Source organism: Rhyacophila brunnea, unplaced genomic scaffold (assembly GCF_057557595.1).
Source record: "Rhyacophila brunnea isolate RB1 unplaced genomic scaffold, BYU_Rbru_1.0 scaffold_37, whole genome shotgun sequence".
NCBI classification, from domain to species: Eukaryota; Metazoa; Arthropoda; class Insecta; order Trichoptera; family Rhyacophilidae; genus Rhyacophila; species Rhyacophila brunnea.
The window spans coordinates 2090727-2114700 of NW_028233037.1; positions in this window are offsets into that span (position 1 = coordinate 2090727).

A 23974-nucleotide genomic window follows, 5' to 3' on the forward strand; every position below is an offset into this window, starting at 1 on the left:
TATCACATACATGGAAATCGGTGTGACTAGATATAAAAAATAAACATAGTTGAAAATGAAAAATTGTGAAAGTATGATCTGCTAGCATACGAGCTGTTATTTATATACAAGGGCAAAACAAAGATTATTACATATGTTACAACTTGGAATGGTGGGTGAACAATATCATAGAATTGATCTGAAAGAACTCAGAGTAACTAACCAGATTGAGGCATATAAACGTAAATTAGGATTGAAAATCTTCTTGAATTAATTAGTCTTAAACGAAGATGAATTATTAAAGAAGACTTTAGAGCGGATAAGATAACCGTGTGTATTAATATGCAATGTGCACGAGAGATCAAGCAAATTGTGCTTGTAAAAAAAAACTTAAATCATAAGTAATGAATGGAGTCTTAAAATAAATAAATACTTTAGGAATATGTGAAGGTATAAATAACATCAAAAATAGATAATTTGAATAACATGTAATTAAAAGTAAAACAAAAAATGCAAGTGATATATCATTCAGCTGTATAAAATAATAATTTTCGTAAATTTTGGTTTATAATATATAATTGATTCGGAAAGCCATTTTGCATATTTGTTCTCAAAGAATTCATTCTAAGGCATTATATTTGTAATTCGAAGCAAATGAAGGCTTTGATATAACGAAATTGTAAATCCACATTTTTAATATAAATAGCATTATATTTTCCACTTTTTTCTCGAGTGCGCTGCTTTTAAACTTTTCACGAACATTTAATATATTATAAGATTAAATTTTTAAATTCAAACTTAATTATTGTTTTAACTGACATTATATCGTAATTTTTATTTATGGGCTATATTTATAGTCGTAATTTTAGTTTTTGTTCTCAGACACAGCTTGCTTGATACTCTGTACACACAGTGTATTTATACTTTCGGCTATCTTCTCCTCTCCTCAGTCTTCTTCAATACCCCTCCTTCTTTCGAGACCTATTAATTCAAGGGTTTTTCTCAATCCCAATGTTTGAATATATGCCTCAACCTGGTTCGTGACATCTAGTTCCTTCAGGTACCTTCTATGATATCGTGTAACCACACCGTCCCATGTTATAAAATATGTAATAATTATTGTATTAACTGACATTATAATTTAAAAATTAAAATTTGAAATTTAAATGTGATTAATTTACTCATTGATACAGTAAAAATGTGACATATGTGATTTTTTATTAGATTTTTTGGCCATTATATAATCTTTTGATACCATTTTCTGCAAGATACATTCTTTATTAAATATATTCACTTTTTTATTGTATATAAATCTTTAATTTGTCTAGTCAGCATGGAAAATTTCTTACTAATTTAATCAAATCGTAACAAATATTATATTCTAGTTGCATTTTAACAGAACATGCTTATATTTATAGTACGTATAATATATTTTATCTTTACTCTTGATTTCTAATTTGTTTTATTTGATTTTGATGCATACGACACGTTGCTTGCATTATATTCCCAATCGAATAGGTTATTGAACCGTTTGTTCGATTAGTTTTAAATACTAATAAATTTTTTTTACGATATTTCTACATTCTTCTGTTCTTGTTTTAAGTATCTGCATTAATTTTTTAAAAATTCACAGTGAGATAAATTAATAAATTTATGTGTTTTAGTGTAACAATTTTTCGGGATTATTTAATCATTTCATCAAATGTTTATATACTGGAATTTCAGCATATTATTTGTTGTGGTATTGCAAAAAATGTGCAAAAAATTTTATATCCCTCAAAAGAAGCCCAAATAATTAGAATATATTCCTAAACCTGTGTATAAAAATTACAATTTAAGAATTTCATAATATCCGCTCATAACACATAGCCATTTCAATGTATATATAAATAACTTTATTTTTTCTTTACATATAACGTACAATGGGGTGGTTAAAAATACCATAACATGTATATTAAGAAAAATCGATATGCAAACTGAAGCATACACAGAAAGATAAGATTTCGCAATAATCTTGGACTAATAAATATTGAGGGAAGAAAATCTATTGAAGAAGATTGTAAATATGACGAAATGGAAAGAAGTATCATCCAAACCCGTTCTATAGAGTAATCTAAAGTTTTTCTAGGACAACTAAGAAAAGCTAAAAGCAAATTAAGTCATAAATATATATTTTGTTTCTTTAACCCTCAAGCATCATCACATATAAAATATAAATACTATGCAATATACTAAAAATTCCTGTTTAAGGAAGGATCTGAAATTAATTTGTTTCTTGATGGCCGAAATTAAAGGCTACTCAAGTATTTCGAGGCATATAATTATTTCTTAAAATAGTAAAAGTATTTATTAGTGATCGCTTTGTGAAGAGAAGGATCGTTTTCAATCCATGTTAGCAAACATAATATTTTTTAACTTTGAAGTATTGACGTTGAGATATCATAAGTAAAAGTTGGAATAGAAAAACTTGATTTTTTTACTTGCCTTACTTAGAGATAAACCGAAAAATAAAAAAATAGACACTTTGTTATTGAAGATATCCGCATATAAGTATAAAAATTCTTTTCACTGAAATTAAATATAGCATAAAAAATTCCATCGTTCCTGCAATGCAATAATAAAAATTTTATCATTGCAATAATATTGATTGTGTTATATTTGAAACGATGAAATGTTAACTGTAATTCTAAAAGATATAAAAAGTGAATTTTATTTCTCGTTAATATAGAGATGATCTTTTATGATTTCTTTCCCCATAAGCTTATGGGCTCTTTTAATAGAGAAGAGATCGAAAAAACTAACAGCAAAGCTTTTGAAACGCTGTGATTAGTTGCTACACTGATATAAAATTCATAGCCAAAACCAGATTTTAAAAAACGTATTAATAAAATAGGTCTCAAAATAATTTATCTTTATTGCCTGTAATTTACAGCCATCATGCTTCTACAAGATAGATTTTATTTTTAAAAAAGATAATTAACTTCAAAAAAATCAAATTCTTTATAAAAATTACTTACTAAATTTCTAGTTCTATTCTACTGTATTGCTATATAAACTTCTAATTAATATATACATTATAATTAGAATCAGAAAAACTATATTTATTTTTTTATAAACCTTTGAAACTTATGTGGCAATTGCTTTACATATTTTTAAAAAATAGTACAGTTAAAAAATATAAAGTAGTGTTTAAAAGTTATCTTATATGCATTATTTGGCTTGTGAAGCGAATGTCAATTAATATAATATGTAAGGTGCAAGAATTTAATATTATCTTTAGATCAATTCTTGCTAATATCAGCTTCCAAGATTAAATTTAGCATACAGACCCATATATAGCATATATAATCACAAGAATAATGCATTTAAATAGTGAATACTGTCATATTTAGATCTGAAAAATAATTTTTTTTATGATTATTTTTTATTTTTTAGGTAGCTTAGAATACCACAAATCAATTTTTCACTTAAATCTCTCATTTATGAAATAAATCGGGATATTATAAAAATAATTTTAAATTCGTAATATAATTTGTTAATTCAAAAATTAATTGCAAAAAAATGATGATGGTTATTAACGTTTTTATAAAAATCTGAAATCTTAAGGTAAAAATCGATTAATTTCGGGGAAATTATGTATAACGGATGTAATAATATTAAATTTTTTTTCAAGAATTCAATATTTAATGCAATAGGAAGATAAGATAAATTGATGGCAGTTTCCAAAAAATATCTAAAATGCTTGTTCTGGTATTAAATATATGTAAATTTTTTTATAGCGACAAAAAAACATTAAAAAATATAGTCTGCGATAAAAATACAATTTCTATTGTTTGTATTGCTAAAAAAAAATTTCAATGGATTTGCAGTAGGAAATATTACCGATATTACTATATTTTGTGGTTTAAAACAATACATTTGTATATTTTGCTGGAAAAAAACTTTCATCTCTAAGTTAAGAATTAATCGGGGTGGTGCGCTGGTTAATTTCTTTTTACTTTTACTAAGCTTTGATATCAGTTACAAGTTTATATGGTCTTTTTAGATTCGTCTAATTTCGAAGAGAATGATAAAACGCAGCCGAATAATTTTATTTATCATAATAGTTGTAAAATCTTCTCGGTAGACGAATCAAAGTAAATATCCTAATTCAAGACGATTTTTTTATCAAGTGTATAAATAACAATTTTTTATTATTTTAACATGAATTCGGAAAACATTTTCATATACTTTAATATATTTCCGTAAAAAAAATAATATTTGCGATAGAAAAATTACGTAGTAAAGTTATTATACATTACTTGCTTATTATGGTTCTATGTATATTTATATGGGAAAAAAAGAATATTTGGGAAACGAAAAATTTAGACTAAAATATCGTAGTAAATAATAAAATAAACAAATTTATTTTATGTGATCGTATGCTAAAAAAAGTACATAATTTTTTATTCATTTTACTAATTCGAGTCCTATTTTTTCAATTTGATCTGCCAAATTTATAATTTCTGGGCGATTAGCTAAAAAAAGAGAAAATATATCTTCCTTTTTTTGAATGAGAAATTCACTGAAACAAATTAGATAGAAATAGCGCATGAGAAAGTTTTTTGCTTTCTCCTTTTCCCCAGCTTCTGCATGTTTTGAGATTACCTCACGAAGATTTTCTAAATGTGACATTGTATCGATGACTTCATCAACAATAGATTTACTTTGAAGAGAAAATGGAAGTATTTGTACTAATAAAGAAATGATTCTGAATCTTGGCATGTATTTTGTTCCTTGTATTTTTTGGTAGTTGAATGTAAGATATCCAAGTACCATTCCTGTTGTGGTTCTTCCCTTCCCCATTTGGCAATTGAATACAGCAATTTTGATGCCTGACATCTGCTTAAATATTTCGTACAGTCTATCTATGATTGTTGGAATCGGAGCTTTTTCATCTGTTATGGGTAGTCTAATGTAGTTTATATCGAATTTGGTGAATATTTCGCGGGCACAGTGTAGTGATTCGACATCTATTCGTAATATAACATTTTGTATTCTATTTTCAACAAGCATCTCATCGTGCAAATGTATTGATTTTTCTATTTTAATATCATTATATAGTTTTGTCTCTATATTTTCAATTGTATCTGCAGAAATTCCAGTTATCTCCAAGTTTGAATCTGGTTTGGTGCCGTGTCTTAAAACATATGGAGAATTATTTATATAAATCACAGGTTCTTCTCTTAAGCAAAACCAATAAATTTTATTTTTCTTAATTTTTAGGATTTCTTGTATTTTTTTGAGCGTATTATGAATACCATTTTCTGTTGGAATTGATAGCCCCACCACGAGGTTATCTTCAAATAGAATGTATCTGAAATTTCGGGTGCCTTTTACGTCACCAAACAATTTAAATATCTGTGATCCTATGAAATAATCATTTTTCAAAATCATAGCAGAGCTTAGTATTTCCCCCTTTCTATTCATTATTTCTTCATGAATATGTAAATTTTTCTCTTGGAATATATCCAAATTTACATCATTGATACTTTCGAGTAAATTTACTATGTCTACTCTGCTTATCATCCATTTTTCGAACGATGTGTGTGTTTTTTTGTACTCATCTAACCAAGAAGCAAAACATATCAAGAGAAAGTACTTTTTCAGTGTTCTTTTTGATTTTTTGAGATTTCTTGATTCTAATAGAAAATTATAAATATCTGTCTTGAAGTAAACTCTAAATAAGTGATTAACTGTGAGAAAAGCCTTTTGTCCACCGTCTAAAAGGGCAACGAGTAAATTAATTTTTTCATTATTGAGATTTGAAGAAAAAAGAAATTCTATATTTTCATGTTCCATTATTAAATGTATTACAATTGCTGTATATGTTGCTCGACCTCTTTTTGAATTTGAATGGATAACAATCGTTCGTTGCTCTGAATTCTTTAGTCCACGTTTTATAAGTGCTGTAAATATTTTATCGAATCTGTTAAATCTAAATGCCATTGATGAAGTTATAGGTATTCTCAAATATTTTGCATTTTGATATTTTTCATTTATATATTCGCTTATGGTTTTGATATCATTTACATCTGCCAGAATTTCTTTTTTCTGGTAGTCATTATTTTTTATAATATAATAAGGCATATTGTCTTCATGTTTTATTTCTTTTATTATTGCTTTTTTTAATTTTTTTTCAATTTTTTCGATTTTTGTTCTGCTTATATGTCTCAGATATGTTATGTTCTTTCCATATTTTTCTATATTTCTTAGTGTATAAAGCTTATCTTTTATAATAATCAAAGGTTCTTCTCGCATATTTAAGAAAAAAAATACACCCGCAATCTTGGATATATTCGCGGGGTCTGTACTAGTGATGATCTTAGTTCCATTGAACATATTTGTTGTGCTATTGGATTTGTATGTTCTTGCCAATAATCCGTTTATATTTTTAATGGTTTTTATTCTAGGAAGTTTTCTCTCTTCTATGACAACATTAAGAGGTGCAAGTAAATCTGGTCTTTCTCTTTTGCTTTTTATGTATTTAAAGAGGTTTTGGTACTCAAATCTATTTTCAATAAAACCACAAAATGTTGATTTATCTGATCTATTGTTGTTATAGAAAATATATTCTGCAAGTAAAATTAAAACGATGTATCTTATAAGAAAAATATTGGCTGTTAAATAATTATTTTGTTCATCTGAAATAATCGATCTTAAAATTTCGAGCTTTAAATTATGGCTTGAATTGTGTTCATTTAATGTTAAAATAGAATCAACAATAGTTTTTGAATTTCTGTTTTCAAGAATAGACAATAAATTAGATACTATTTTAAAGCTTCCGTTATAACCGATTTCATATAGCGAAGAAAATTCACCCCCGAAGCTTGCCTTATTATCTTTAATAAAATTTACGAAAAAGGGATCCTCAAATGTTTTTTTGGGAACAAGAAATGAACTATCTAGAGAATTAATGTTAAAATAGATAATACTTTCAAAAACTGAAATCAAAAAATAACAAAATATATTGTTTTCTCTGTTATCATCCGAAAATAAAATAAGATTTGTATCTTCATCAAAATCGTAAAGTAATACCAACAATTGATCAATTGTATCATTCTCAATACCCATACCGTATCCGGAAATCGGAAGTCTAAAATATTTTATGTTTCCTAGTTTGTCACATACATATTCTTTTGTTTTTTTCACCTCGATCTTTTCAATAAAAATCTTTTCTTGTTCAAGATTATTTTTATCAATATTCAAAACTGATAAACAACCATTTAAATGATATTCATTCATAATTTCTTGAACCAACCTATCTTCGTTTATCTCCAAATTTTCCCCGGAAATACCTATAATTTCTTTTAAGGGACAGTTAACCCTACCACTTTCTCGTAAAACATATGGGTTATTGTTTATGAAAATTGTATTTTCATCCCGTAGATTGATAAATATATTTTTAGACTTATTTTTAAAAAACTCATCCACTTCATCTATGTTGGTTTGGTCATTCCGTGCCAATTTTGGGTTCTTATAAATAATATCTACCCCCTTTCCTTCTTTCAATAACACTCTATGCGATGTTAAGACAAATCCCTCTCTAATATAAATTTCCATTAAATATATAGGGGCTATCTCAAAAACAAATATTTTAATTTTATATTACTATTCTTTTTTGGGCAAATAATTAAGATTTGAAATTGTCTCATTTATGGTAAATATCAATAATTTATATGATCTATATTGAATAAAAGTAAAAAAAAGAAACTAAAATTAAAATTAAGGAAAAGGAAATAAATAAATGGGAATTTTTCTTTAATAGTGCTCTAGGTGTTTTATTTAAGAAAACCATTTAACATATATTATACCCAGCTGGTATAATAAATCAAATTTAATTAAAGTCGCTTATAATATATTATAAATCCTCTTTTTGAAGTAAAAATGTGACTTCATTTTTTTTTAGAAAAAAGAAACTTCTCCTGTTTTTTTACAATAGTAAAGAGATGTACAAATAATATGATGTGTAAAATGTATGTAAATTTTTATATATAGATGATTTTATTGTCTCTTTCTCGTTAAAAAGAGGAGAAAGTCGAAATGATATTTTCTAGAAAATGTTATTCATTCTTATTTAAGAAAAAAAATTCTCTAATTTTTATATTTAAAAACAATGAGATATTTGAAATGATGCTTCTAAAAATATCTATTCATTCATATTTAAGAAAATAATTTATTTGGGTTTCTATTTTTAAAAATAAATATTTATTCAAATATATCTCATAGCAAGTTTACTTTACTTTGCACAAATTCTACTATCCCGAACATCGATTAAAATATATATTTAGTTGTTAATAATCATTGTTTGCATTTATGATCAAATATGTACAAATCATATATGCAATGTTTAGATTACGTCAGTGATCGTGTAATAATTTTATAATCATTTCTAAGCCATGCTCAATTCTTATTTTTTTTATTTAATTAAAAAGAAATTTCTTTAGATGTCCAATTTAATTTAAATATTAATTTTTTTTATATTGTGGTTCAGATACAATAAAGCAAAAGAAATAAAGTCACTATCTTTTATAAAAATTTAAAGATTTTCCATAAAATAAATGTCAAAATTTTATAATATAAGTAGTTATTAGTATTATAGTACCCGAATTTTTTAAAAATTTTAAATTATATCATAAACATTTATAAAATGATAGAATCATTCTTTTATTTTATATGTTAAATATATATATAGTTAAAAAATTTACACCATAAAAATGAATTGAATATAAATAACCAAAATATTTCCTCGAATAAGTCGTAAATAATTTTATTCATGGGCTCATTGATTTTTAGCAATTTATTATTGTTATAGCAGAGCTTTGGATTGCTTTATAGAACATTTTTGGACAATATGTCTTTCCATCTCATCATTTTTACAATATTTTCTCTAAAGACTCACTAGCTCAACTGCCTTCTAAATCCTATTTTTTGTGCGAATATATTGTATTAAATTATTTAATAAAATCTTTTTGCGCAATGGACATTTTTACATGATCTATTCTGTTTTTTTATTTTTTAATTATTTGACATTTTTCGAATTTTTAATCAAAAATCTTAATTAATAAAATCACCTGGATCACATTTCCAGAAATCATCATTCTTTTGATTAATATGTAAATAAATGGTAAATTTAAAAATAAACCAAGCTTGAAAGGAATTATAAATATTTGTTCTCCGTGTTTTTTGCTAGAATGGATAATTTTTAGACAAGTATTATATTTTGTAGATGTAATGTATTGCTTCCTAAAGTAATAAAAACAGCTTATTGCATTCAGAAATACACCTTTTTAATTTTATATTGGGAACTAAAATCTGAACATTCGACTCTTAAAATATTAAAATTGACAAAATTTAAATAAATATTTCTTTTTCTTTTATGAATTTATAAAAATATTTCATTTCGAACATAAATCAATATCAAAAAAAGCATGCACCTTTGTATTAAATTTCGATAAAAAAAACACTTATTTTATATTAAAATTTAGATAATTTTGCTTATTTTGCCATAGGGATGCATGTTTATTATCCCTTACAACAAAAAATAAGAGTAAATAAAAAATATATATTTTATCGCTGTATTTAAAATATTATCTGAAAAAACTTGGTTTTACGCTTAATTTTCCTGCTTTTCTTATAATTATTTTTTTAATCATGGGCAAATTTTATTTTTTTTATATTTGCAGTAGATTTAGTCAAACCTTTAAAATATATAGTGAATTTTGCGTCTATAATTATATCTATATCATTCTTTTAAACGCATATTTATACTTTTTTTCAAAAAAACTTATCAATTAAACTGTCACCCACAAGCACAAGCCCCGATTTTATATAAAGCTGCCTTTCCTTGGTAATCCTGAAATTCATATAGTATTCGGCGTTAATTCCATTATATAAGCATTCTTTTCATATTTATGGACTGGATTGTTTAGATTAATTTTTTAAATTTTTGGATCATTTAAAATGATCAGTTGCAAATATCTGCCTACCACTATCTTTTATTGAACTAGATTAGAATTAATATAAGATCTAAATGCAATTTAAAGAGAAAAGATTCAATTAAATTAATCTTTTTTGGCTAATAAATTTAAAAATATATAATTTTATTTACGGGTTTTTTTTAGAATTCTAATTTTTACTTTTTTTTTAAGCTTTACTTGATAGATTCTGCGTATTAAAATCATGATATACTCTTGGAAATATCTCTTCTCTTAAATCTTCTTGGATACCTCTCCTCTTTTAATACATATTAGATTTTAATAAACTCAAACATAATTATGTTATTTAGAAATCTTCTCGATTTATTCATGCAAAATACGAACTTTGTTCAAAAAAAAATTACCTAGATACTTTTTTTTCATCATCTTTAAAATATTCATCAACACATCTTTTTTTTCGTATCTTATTTAATCAATTATTTATTCGATATTGCTGATTATTTGTATGCCTTTGGTTTAGTTGTAATTGATAATTGCCGATATATGATAAAATGCGTCATTGCATCTGTAAATTATGTGGTTTCATTTTTAGTAAATGATATTTTCTTAATCTCCTATTTCTAACTTTATTACGGCTATCAATGCCATTTTTTTTCCTATAATTGTGTTGGTTTTTTCTTTTAACATGCTCAATAACATCAGGTTTATAATGGCCAATTTAATGTTTGTTTCTATTTTATCGCCTACTTTTATCTCTACCGTGTCGTTTTCTGTTATTTCTTGAACTATATATATTCTGGTATTTCAGAGCAACATTTATTTATGTATAAAGGGAATATATATTTGCACTCGGTTAATATTTAGTTTATGTCATTGAAAAGCATGTCTTTAATCTAGTCTTTTGTAAAAATACTATTTTATACGCATTTTTATTGTGTTACCTTTAACAATTATCGGCAAAAAAAACGTATTTTCTCAATTCAAATCACAAAATTACGCTATCTATTTTCAGTATATCGGCTATATGAATCAATTTTATGATCAGATCATGTCAATATCTTAGTTTTTGAGTGTTTATTGATTTATAAGTTGTCTTTTATTTTTCACAACTAACATTTTTTTTTGTTTCTACTAGAATAATTCGATGTATAGCTTTTAAAGGTTATACTTGGTTATAAGATACACAATGGAAAGTGTTAGTATGTTATGTAGACCTTTAATTCTTTATACAGTGGGGAATTTTTGTGATATTAATTTATAAGTGGCCGCGATTTATGTCACTGAAGTCGATTTTCTGATAATACTTTTACAAGATAACTTCAATTTTACTTCATATATTTATTACAAAACTTAGAAAGTTTGCAGGTAGTAAATTCATCGATTCTTCTGGCTAAAATTTCATTATATGCGCATACATAATGAAATTATTTGTTGAAAATTTAGAAAAATAATATAGTAAATACTATTTAGATTGCATTTTCTTTATTTGATTGAAATAAATTTTTGCTGGGACTATTTTTAATTTGATTTAAATAACGATATAAAATTTTTGATAAATTTAATTAAAGGTTGCATGACAAGATCTGATATTATGTTCATAAAATTTCATGATATTTTTACCCATCTTTTATGTATATAAGTTAAATGGCTAAACCGATTGAAATTTTTTAGATTTAAATTATTTATTTCTGGTGTTTAAAATTCAAAGAAACCAATCACTTCTGCTTAATAATGTTTTAGATTGCTGTCTCTTTGATTTATTCTTCAGCTAATATTTATAATATATCTTTTTGTTCCAAGTGGAAGAATAATCAAGCGATTTTTTTATCGATTAAATATTAGAGCCTAAATAAAAGGGTAAGAAACTAACGTTTTCTGGCATGTTTTTTCTATTTTATGAAAAAATGTACGCTTACGTGTTAAAAAGTTAAATCCAATTATTATTTTTTTCATTAAAAAAACCAATGATTTTGTTGATTGTGTTTATCCTGATTTATCAAAACTAAAACACTTCTATCCCACATTATTTCGACTATGCATTGGTATTTCATTTTCAAATTTTTGCTTGGTTCTGTACAGTGTTTATGTTTGCTTTGATTTTTTGAATACTTTTTACAGGCACTCCCATACAATAGTATATATAGTTGAACCTAGATTTTTATATTTACTAAATATTTTCTTAATTATTATAAAATCTTTTTCTTAAAATTATTTGAAAATTCTTTTTATAATTTGCTCTTTCTATACCCATAATAACCCATGTGAATTCAACTTAATTCTATTTATTTTAACCATTTAGGTTTTATAAACCTTATCATTATATTAGCTCTCCCATATATATGTATCTCTAATTTTACTTGCCTTGCACATATTCTTCGTATTTTCAATATAAATTTACAAATAGTATTATAACTGAATCCAAGTCCATATATAATTCTTGTAAATAGCATCTTAAAAATATATAGTCAAATATTAGAAAATCCTATGGTTTTTAGTGCATCTTTGATCATTCTTATCGCTTCCAATTACAGTACGTGTTCTACAATTCGCTTTCTTATACCTATATTACTTGTTTAGCACATTTAATACTGGCTTACGCAGACATTTAACACATTTTATTTGATTCGGAAATTCAATCATTTTTTTCATGATATATTAAAATCTTTGTTGCATTTTATAGAGCTTTATTTAATTATTTTATAAAGCTTTATTCAATTATTTTATATATTTCATAAAAATTTAAAACCTGAAAATTAAAGAGCGGATTTTTTGAAGTTAGTTTTACCCATAAAATTTACGTTTATTTTTATTTTTGTGTATATTGTGATCAAAATTTTAGGTTTATCACGGACTGTTAAATCATAACGCTGCAGTATCCCGAATAAATTAATTTATTAAATTAATTTGCTGTTGTTATATAGTGAAATTCACCATGAACCCTTTATAATGTCAAATTAAACAATTACCTACCATATAGATGAAGTTTTTTCTACTACTGTATGCCGATTTTCCTTAAATATCAAGCCTTTTTCTATCTTAAGATATATTCACATGGTATCATCATCATTATTATTTATATTTTTTTAACTGGTGCTTATCGACACCTGGTCGTTGGATCCTTTTACAAGTCTTACGATCATAATTATATATTCTATAAGGAATTTTTTTGTACATAAAATCATTTAATTTCTGTCATCGCTCTTGTCTTCCCTTTTTAAATATTATTCATACAGCCTATAATATTCATTTTATAATTCTATTTATAACAACGTCTCTTTAAACGGGGTATTTAGTCACTTTATTTAAAAACTATTCTAAATTTTTTGTTTTATTTATAGATTGGTATTAATTTCTGGATTTATTTGTATTTAAATTCAAACTTATTAATGGAATATGATAGATTATTTTGCACCCAGCAGCTTTCTAGTTAGGTGGATGATTAGTTATTTTCTCTGATTCCAGAAATTACAAAAAAAATAACGGTGTTTTATTCATGATTTCGTTCACATTCATATTTTATAAACACATGCCACATTTTCCCCTAACCTTTTAAGCCAAAAATAAACAACATAATTCTAATAAGCATATATGTTTAGCATTTTTCTTGTGTTATTGTCAGCCAATAAAACTCTTTTCTGTTTATTCGAAGTGATTATTTGTTTTTGAAGGTCAAATTATTTATATTATCGCCTTAACTGCTCCACTATATATCTAATTTTTAGAATACTACCTTACATAACGTTATGAATACAGTCGTAAATTAAATTTTTATTTATGGGCTAATTTTTTTTATAGCTTCTTATCGTGTATAAGAAAAGCTGTGGATTGCTATATAGGACAAATAGAGCCCTACTTCTTTAACATAATCATCTTTACATTCTTATCAATGATTTTTCTTCTCTCGAGACTAATTAGTTGAAGTGTCTTCCTCAAACCTATTGTTTGTGCGTATTTCTCTTACTTATGTGGACATTAAATACTCCTTAATACACGTATTATGGTTTTTTTGTAACCACCTCATCCTAATTTATGATGTATGGAAATATTCGAGTTCTACATTTCTAAATAAAAGAAAGTTTATTTGTCAATATATTGTATTTTCTTAGCTTCTCGTTTTCAATATTCGTAGATTAATAATACTGGTTATTCCTATTTCTATATAAGTGATCAACTTTTTATTCTTATCTTATTTAAAAGGCCTGGTCGATAATGTGATAATTTTATATCCGTTTTTATTTTTCTATTGACCTAAATAGCGGTTTTTATAAATGTTTAGTTTGTAAAATTAATTAAAGAGTTTTTCATTTATATTCTCTTAAATAGATATAGTTCTGTTTGCTGAAGAAAATTGATTGTTAACATTATAGCAGATGTAATATTTGTACCTATATTAAGCAATATGCGATGTTTAGATGGAGACTGGTGTATATAACAAAAATTAAATAAATTAAAAAAATAGAAGATATTTGTATATTTAGTAGATTGTAATCCAATTCATCAATTTGTTATCTAAGTAAATGTGCTCTTTTTTTTTGTTTTGCATGGGATTTAAAATTTACTGTAGCTCGAAATATATTTTACCCTGGAAAGTCCACTTAAATGCAATATATCTTTCGAGACATGATTACACGAAGATTAGCACAAAGAAATATAAAATGTGGCGAAATACAGTTTACAATTAATAAAAACGAAAATGAATCAACAGAAATAAAAAAGAAGGATAAATACACAAAAAAATTAAATCTTATAAAAAACATGTTAGCACATAGAAACACAAATAATGACATACAGATGACGGATTTTTCAGACGAACTTGGTTTCAAAAAGTACAAGATAAATTTTAGATCACCATTTAATGAATCAATAAAGGGAAAGAAAAAAGGGAGAATGATTCAAAAGAATCATGATAGAAACACTTTTACATCGACCATGGATGCATTTATGTATGAAATGATGCGTGAAAAGAACACAAATATGGATGACTATACTATCGAAAATGGTAAGGTTAGATATCGTGGTGTTCTCAGAAATATTAAGAAGGTTATGTGGTATTCTAGTTCGGATACATATTGTGCAGAATCAGAATTTATTGTTGAACACTTTGCTTGTAATCGCAAGTTTATAAAGTTGGAAGATAATTTGCATGTTCGCAAAGCTGTAAAAATGTATGACAAGAAATTACATCAAAATGCAAAATCTATTAAGTTTATTGAAATATGATCTTTAGCTGGTTCTAATAATTTAATAGATTAAAATTTCGGTTGATTTTTTAGATTACTGTTTTGTACTAATTAGTAACAAAAGTACTTTTTAATTTTATCTATTGATATGAAAATATATGGAACTCGAATATCATCAAAATTCATGACAAATTGACTTATTTTTTTATATTTAGTCGCATATATCTTCTTTTTGGGGAGTTGGCTTATCGCTATTAGGAACTTGTGCTTATCTGATGCACCCCCGCGTGTGATCCTTCACATTTCCTATTACCAGTATGACTTTCGTGGAATATGCCTGTTTTACCAGGCAGTAGTCAATATGGAGGGGGATGAGATTCTATCTACTTTCTATCCCTGGTTAATTATCCTACCATCACACCAAACCTACCCATATCATTGCTGAACGCGAATATCATAAAAATTATATTTGTGCAAAAATTTAAATGATTTTCATTTTAAAATTAATATGAATTCAATCTAAATAGTTTTTGAAAAAATATCAGTTATAGTTTTAAATATATTTTGTAATAGAATATGAAGATGACAAGGTGAAAAGAAGTATCAGCCCAATTTATTATAGAGAACGTTGTAAAGTTTTGAATGAATAATATTAAATGGCTAAAAATCGAATCAACTTATAAAATAATAAAATTATTGTGATAGAACAAGTTATTTCCAATCTTTCAAGTTGAATAACTATAAACCTCTCAATGGATTTTTAATCATCAATGACGCTATATACGAATTTAATAGCATATAATATTATGTTTCAATAAATGAAAAACTATTAAATAGATTCATATTTTTCCTTCAATCTTGCAATGTTCAAATACTTGGATAGAAAACTACGATAAATATTTTATAATATTTATATTATATAATGTTTAACTTTATATAATTTTGATTGGTATATTTGTAACCAAAACGGCTTTGTACTGCTCTAAAGTGCATCCTACGGATTTATTTTTATTTAAGGTAAAATTTTTTTGGCTGTTTATATTTATATTGGCAAAACTTTAAATTTCTCTATAGAAAGGAATTGCTCAATACATCTTTGGTCACATCATCTATACTATCCCCCTGTATGCATCATCTGGTTATAAGACTTTCTAATTCAAGTGCTAAACTCAATTCTATTATTTTTGACTGTGCTTCTGTCTCATTTGGATTTCTCATCACCTAGATAAATAACTCATAATATTTTATAACCACAATATCCATGTTATCATTTACGGTACTATTCGTGTTCTGTATTTATGGGTCGGGGATAACTATAGATATTTATTTTCGGGTTAATTTTCTTTTTATCGATTTTATCTATTTAGACGTAGTCAGCGTGTTGGGAATATTGCACAACTCCTTGATGCATCTTTTGGCACCTTCCCCGATCTATCTTAATCAACTGCCCTTCTTCTCTCAAATGAGATGAGTTCAAGTGTCTTGCGGAGTGTGAGAGCTTGCATGTATGCTTCTACTTCGTCCGGGATTTTTAACTCCTTAAAGTATTTTTTATGATATTTTGTGACAACCCCATCCAAGTCATCACATATGGTGCTATTCTTGTTTATCATTTGTAAATTAAACCAAGTTCATTCACCAAGATGGCATACTTCCTATATTTTTCATTCTCAACTTCGGTTAGGTTATCAAGGCTAGTTATACCTATTTCAATCAGCGTAATCATATTTTCTTTTTTATCTTATAGAAAAATATCTGGTCTATTTTGTTTGATTAAAATATCTGTTTTTATTCGGGTATCAACTTTTATTTCTGCATCTTCGTTTTAGCTGATCTCTTGTACTGAGTGAGTTCTGATCTTTTTGGTTTTCTTATAATTGTATCGTCTTGATAGGAGCAAATGAAGATATCTTACAATTTGGTTGGGGATAAAACTGATATATTTATCAGATAAAAAATTAAAATATATTTATAGATTTACAAACCATAGGATTGAGAAAGACTCATGAACCGATAATCTTGTACGAAGAAGGGGTATCGATGAGTATATAACAGAATAAGATATATTGAAAAGCATTGATAAATTTTGCTCCAAGGATTGTATCACACGATCTGCCTGAGAAATATAAATGGAGAATCAAAAATTAACCCATAAATAAAAATGTTATTTATCGATTTGTTTATATTACTATTTTTTACGTATTGTTGAATAAGAAAAACTATATACGGCTTTATATAGCAAATAGATCAAATATTACCAGCATAAAAAATTCACTAAAATTAATTTAAGTTTACACATTTTCTAAAGCAAAAAAAATGTAATTTGTTTTTAAATTGGTTTTGTTTTATTGCCTTTACAATTTTTATGCCAATAAAAACTTTATACGGTTTGATAGAACTGACGAATCATATACATTTGAGCATTTATAATAAATTAAGTTTAGTCTTGGATTTTTATCTTTGTACATGTGAATTTTTTTCAATGAAATATAATTTTAGATAATTCTATAGAGCAGTCAAATGATATTTATTTATATTTTTTATGGGTACCAAAGAAAATGAAGTCACAAACCAAATCGAGGCATGCTTTCCAACTATTTGACTGAGGATAACCCTTGAACTAATAGATCTTCAAAAAATGAAGTGGTATCGAAGAGGGCTAAAGACTGAGAATATATACAATTGTATAAATATGATGCATGCACTGGAAATCAATCAAGTTAAGCTTAAGAAGAAATCTAAAAGTACAGTAACAAATCGAACCCAAAAACAAAAGGGATATTATAATTTTAATTGTTTAAAGGAAAACTATAGATTGTTAAATATAACAACGTTCTTTGATCAAATCAAAAATTTGAATTTCAATAAGATTGATTAATTTGGTATGTTTTTACATCCTTTCAAAACTTTAAATCTTTTATGACTCATTTTTGGAGAACATATATTATCTTCTTTAAATTGCTTTCCTTTCTTAACGTTCTTCTATATTTTTTTTTGAAAACTTTTATTTATGGTGTTTCCTCAACATATTGTCTCGTTGCTTTACTTTGATTCCGTTAGCTTTTTCAACTTTATATTACCCACTTATGTATTTTTACCATACCATCCATTTTTATGTCACTAATCGGTAAATGAATGTTACAATGCATGATTATATTATTTAAAAAAGGAATTATTAAATTTCTAGACTTTTTTTTGCAAGTAAATTTTAGATGTCAATAAAGAACAGATTTAATATATGTCAACACTATATTATTCTATTTATAACATGCTAATATGAATTTCAAATTTTAATAGCGTAAAATCTGAGTGTTTAAAATATTTATTCTTTTAAGTTAAACACATGCCTTTTTGAAATGTCGGACTTGTTAATCTGTATATATAAATCCGCCTAAGGCAACTTCTTATAAATAAAGGTACTATTCGAATTGCGAATATGAGAATCGAAAGAGTTCATAGGCCAATTTTTCACTTTTTCTTCGTTAAAAAATAAAAAAATAAATCTCTAGAAATATTGATAAAGTTGTTTCGGGAAACAAATGTGTGATTATGTATCTAATATTTGATTTCTAATATTATTTTTGAATATTTTGTGGTAAATTATTTTTGCACTCAATATATTATAAAATAAAAATAAACAAATTTAATCAATATATTCTTATACATCACAAGATGGTAATCATTGATTTCATAATTTATTATTTAATTTCTAACAATCCTATAGTTAATATGTTTGAAAAAAATCATTAATAGCTGTAAAATAAATATAAAGGACGATTTGAAAGTGAAATTTTCGTACATTTTTATTACAAAAGAAGGGTGAATTTTATATAGATTGTCTAAAAATCAGCATAAAATTAATGGGTACTATAATCCTAAGTCTTTGTATAGAAACAGCCAGATAAATTATACACTTTTAAATTCTCAAATTATTTGAATAATAATATTCTGGAGAGCGGATTTTTTTATTTAGTCTATTATTTCTTTATTTTTAATTGAATTGAAAGCAATTATCTGTTTAGTGAATAGTTTTAACTAGCTGCATCATAATTTATAGAAAGGAAAATTATATTTTTTTGTTTCAATACCAAATAGTAAATTCCTAAACCAATAATATAGCCTCCAGTTTATTATCTGATTGCTGTATTTTATGTATTTAGTCGATCTTTTTTATGGCTAAATTACCTTTAGATTTTGTTAACAATCGGGTAAATATAAATATCTTACATTATTTAGTCCACCATACAATTTTATACTTTAAAATTTATTGTGAATAATAATAGATAGAATATACTACACAGCAGAATGTATTTATTCCAAGCCTAAAACTAAGATATTTATATAAGGGTGTTTATAATCGATTGTTATGTGTTTTTATATATTTTCATGAAGATTATAAAAATAACACATGTATTTCTACATTTATACCAAAAATTCATTTCGTATTCAATCAATATCAAAAGGGGGAAGTACAATAAATAATTATGCCATACATACCTTTATTATAGAATAAATCTGATGGTATCAATGTTTATAATTCGGCGTCAACTCGAATTGACAAACCAAATCGTGGTATATATTCGAAATATAGGTTTAAGAAAACCTTTGAACTAATATGTCTTGAAAAGATAAAAGGTATTGAAGAAGATTTAAGAGAAGAGGTCATGGATGTGGGTATAGATAAGATATGCTCATGGTGAATCAATTACGTTATGATTGAAGTGCAAACATAAAATTATAATACCAAATCCAACACATGAATAAAAAGATAACTATATTCAGTACCTCTAAAATCTTATATTTGATATATTTCTCCCCCTAATATTTATATCTTACTTCAAAGAATTCAGCTATAAAAAAGTGAACCTCACACCTCCAAATAAAACAAACCCCAAATAAAAAGATGGAACGTGATAATAAATTCTTATCAAAACACCGAGTGATTGAACTATTCAATAAAAAATCAAAGCAGCGAATTGAAAAGGAAGTAATCACAAATATGCAAAATTTTGCAGAGAAATTCGTTTCGGATGTTGTTAACAGAACAATTCTTTTTACAAAACATAGAAATGGCGATACGATCTCCTCTGATGATATATTTTTTACAGTTGAAAAAGAATTTGATTATTCGTTTGGCACTAGACAGATTAAACCACAAAAATCTCTCCCTACTGATGAATATATCGAGAAAATTGCGGAACTTAGTAAACGAAAATAATTTATTTCTTCAAATCGATAAATTTTTATTATGCAAATAAACATTGTATTTATTTTAAATAATTTATAATTGTATGGCTATGCTTTTATACTAGATTAATTTTGCTATCTTGACTAAATCATCAAAATTTTATAGTAAAAGATTTACAAAAAATTTTACGTTTTATTTATATTTATGTGTTTATTCTGGTATCTTAATAATAGATTTTTTTCTTCAAGCATAACGTTATTGACTTCCCGTGGGCGCATTATATCTTTACTTTTGGTATTACCTCGTTTCTTACATCCCTTTCCATACCTCATCTGTTTTCAAGACCTATCAGTTTAAAAAATACATATATCCTATAGTTTGTGAGTATGGCTCTATTATATTTAATTTTTCAAGTTCTTTCTGGTATCTTTATGTTACTGTATTTCCACACAGTCTCATGTTAAAATATACGGTATAATATTTCTCTTACATTTGTAGATAAATGACAAGAATTCATATTTTCTTAGTTTCTCGTTTTCGACCATGTTTATATAATCTAAAATAGTTAAATTATTGTTATTTTTATGTATTTTCATAATATAATTTATAAATGACAGGAATTTATTCTTGGTGTCTAAATACATAGGTTGAAAAAAGTGTACAGTGCACACTAGATGAAGATATAAAAGAATAAAGTGCAGCCATTAAAGTCGATAGATATTAAAATTAAATTATTAGAATTCAATTTTATACCATTGAACACAAAACTTTACTTTAAAAAATAGTTGTATTCTTGAAGAAGCAATATTTTATCATTATTAGTATTTCCCCGTAATTCTATTATTTGTCATAGAAGCTATTTCTTGAACAGCAATAAAATTTATTAAATGTCTTTTTATGATTATTTTATATTTAATTGAAATTCTTTAACATTAATTAAACCTTTTTCATATAATTTTATCTTATTTATTTAAAGTTATTTAAAATCATAAAAAATAGTATAATAGCTTTACTTCGATAATAAATAAAATTAAAAATTTGTTAATTAAAACACAAACTAGGATAAATTATCAGTAAATTTACTTTTTTAAAAATTTTAAGGAAATATTTTGCTGTAATTTTTATAAAATCCTTTTTTCTAGTGTAATAAGGAACTAAATATCTATATATTTTTGCAAACTTTTTTTAAATTCTATTAGAAAAATAGAAGGATGTTACATTATAAAGTATAGCGAAAAAAAACTTTATAAACAAATAGAAAAGTATTTAATAGTCGAATAATATATTATTTAAGTGGCAAAAAATATATTTATATTACGATCTAAGTATGTGATATTAGAAAAGTACCATTTTATTATAGAAAATCGGGGGTAAAACGTCGAAAAAGATATCATATGATCATCTTTGTGCCAAAATTTTAAGAAAATTATTTTGAAGCATCAAGTGAAATTAATTAATTTTAGTATTAATTATAAATATATTAATTATTTCTCGAATTAATATATTTACATAGATCCTGACAAAAATAGTTGTTAAAAATATTTTAAATGATTTACCACATCTCAATCATAATGATACCTGCACGATGTTTACGGTTTTATTTAGTGTATAATAAGCATTTAACAAAGATGCATTAATTATAGAAATATTTCTATATAATTACCCTTTATCCGGTTAGAATAAATCTTTATACATTCATATTAATTTCTGCACGTGACAACCTGCATCTAAATGTAATTTTTATATTTATACAGACAAAAAATAGAAGTTTTTATGTATTATATAGTATAAGATATATATGGGATCTGGCAGAATCATGTAATATTTGCATTTATAAGTGATTTTACTTTAAAAAATACAAAGAAAATATGTTTAAATGGTTTTAATACATCGCATATACCCAAATGTATTATATGAACCAAATCAGATGGTTTTTAAAGTCATTGTATTTTGGTTTAGAAAATACTTATTTGATGCCTATTAAACAATTTTATAGCAAAAGGGGCAAAAAAATATTAATTTTCAGCTACAAACACAATGTGTATTTTTTTATGCTCAATTCATAATTAGGAATTCTGTTACAAATTTATTTTACATGGATAAAGCTCATTAATTATACTGTAAAAACGATGTGTGGGTTGATGCCATAAAAAACATACTACTCTAAAAATCACCTTAACTTATTTTTGTATTAAATCTCGTAAGCTCAAAACAGAAAAAAGTTTGATTTAACTAGTTATAGTTCACTAAATAAAAGCTGAATATCGTTTTTGCATTTTATTGAAACATGAACTCTATGAACCCGAAAAACATTCTAAAATATAAATATCAAATAAAAAATAAAAATAAAATAAATATAAAGAACAAAAGTTAAATATGATAAATGACTTTCATACTTATTTCTTGAAAAATTTCATATGAATAAATGAAAAATATAAACTAAAATTCTAATATTAAACTAGAAAACAATGGAAGTGGAATAATTACACAACTTTGCATTTGAATAAAAATAAAAAAATGGTTATTATTATATCTAACGTGTATCCTTATTTACATAAATTAAAATGCGATAACCGACTATTATTCTTTCAAAAGTTTATTATATGCATTGATAGAATGTTTATAATATTTTTTAATTACATAAATTTAATTTAAATTATTAAATTCAAGACAAAAAACACTTAATTATGCTAAAAAAATTAGGGCTAAAAAAAGAATTCCGACCCATAAAAAAAATTCTTGTTATATGCTAAAAAGTAACTTCTTCATACAAAAAAAGACAAAATATATTTGATCGATTTGTAGTGGTTTAAGTAAAATAAAATTTTTACTCGGATAATATAAAGTTTTTCACAAATGCAATGATAAAGTTGAAGAATGGCTTTCTGGAATAGTTTTAATTTTTAAAATAATGACATATATCATAATATTAAAAAACTCGATACTAAAATATGGAACATCATATGCATACCAGCAATTCATAAAGAAGCATGAAAACTATGCAATATGCAAACTCCAATTTTGAGTAAATGTTCATACTCTTATTTTTTTTCTAGTTACATGAGTTTATTTTGTCTATGTAATACAATTTTAATGATAATTGCTTTTTTCAATGATGATGTACTCGGGAAGATCAATAGAAGTCAATGATACAAATTACAATGTTTGATCTCCGATTATAATAAATTGTATATTTAAGAATATAATGAATCATAATAATTTCCTGACTGCGCGAAGAATTTTAAAATGTGTAATCTTGCCGCCTTTTACAGAAGAAATCTTCTTTAAAATGTACTTGATAAAAGTCTTTATAACAATCCTCGTGTAATGACGATTAGAGATATGTTTCGTTAAGATTTTATGCAATGCTTGGTATTTTACCCAGAAAGCAGTGTTCGAAGCATATAGAAAAAAATTGTGGCCGTTTCTGTAAATGATTCTAAAGCTGCTTAGTTTATCAGAATATTAGCGACAAAAATAATAATCTATATCCGCTGACTTATGATAAAAGTATAAAATTACATCAAAAATTTAACTCTAAGGTTTATATTGTTGATAAAAATTTAAACAAAAAACAAAAGTCATTTATAAAAGGTATGATCAACCATGAATTACATGTGTATAGTTTTTTTCGAAGTATATACATTTTT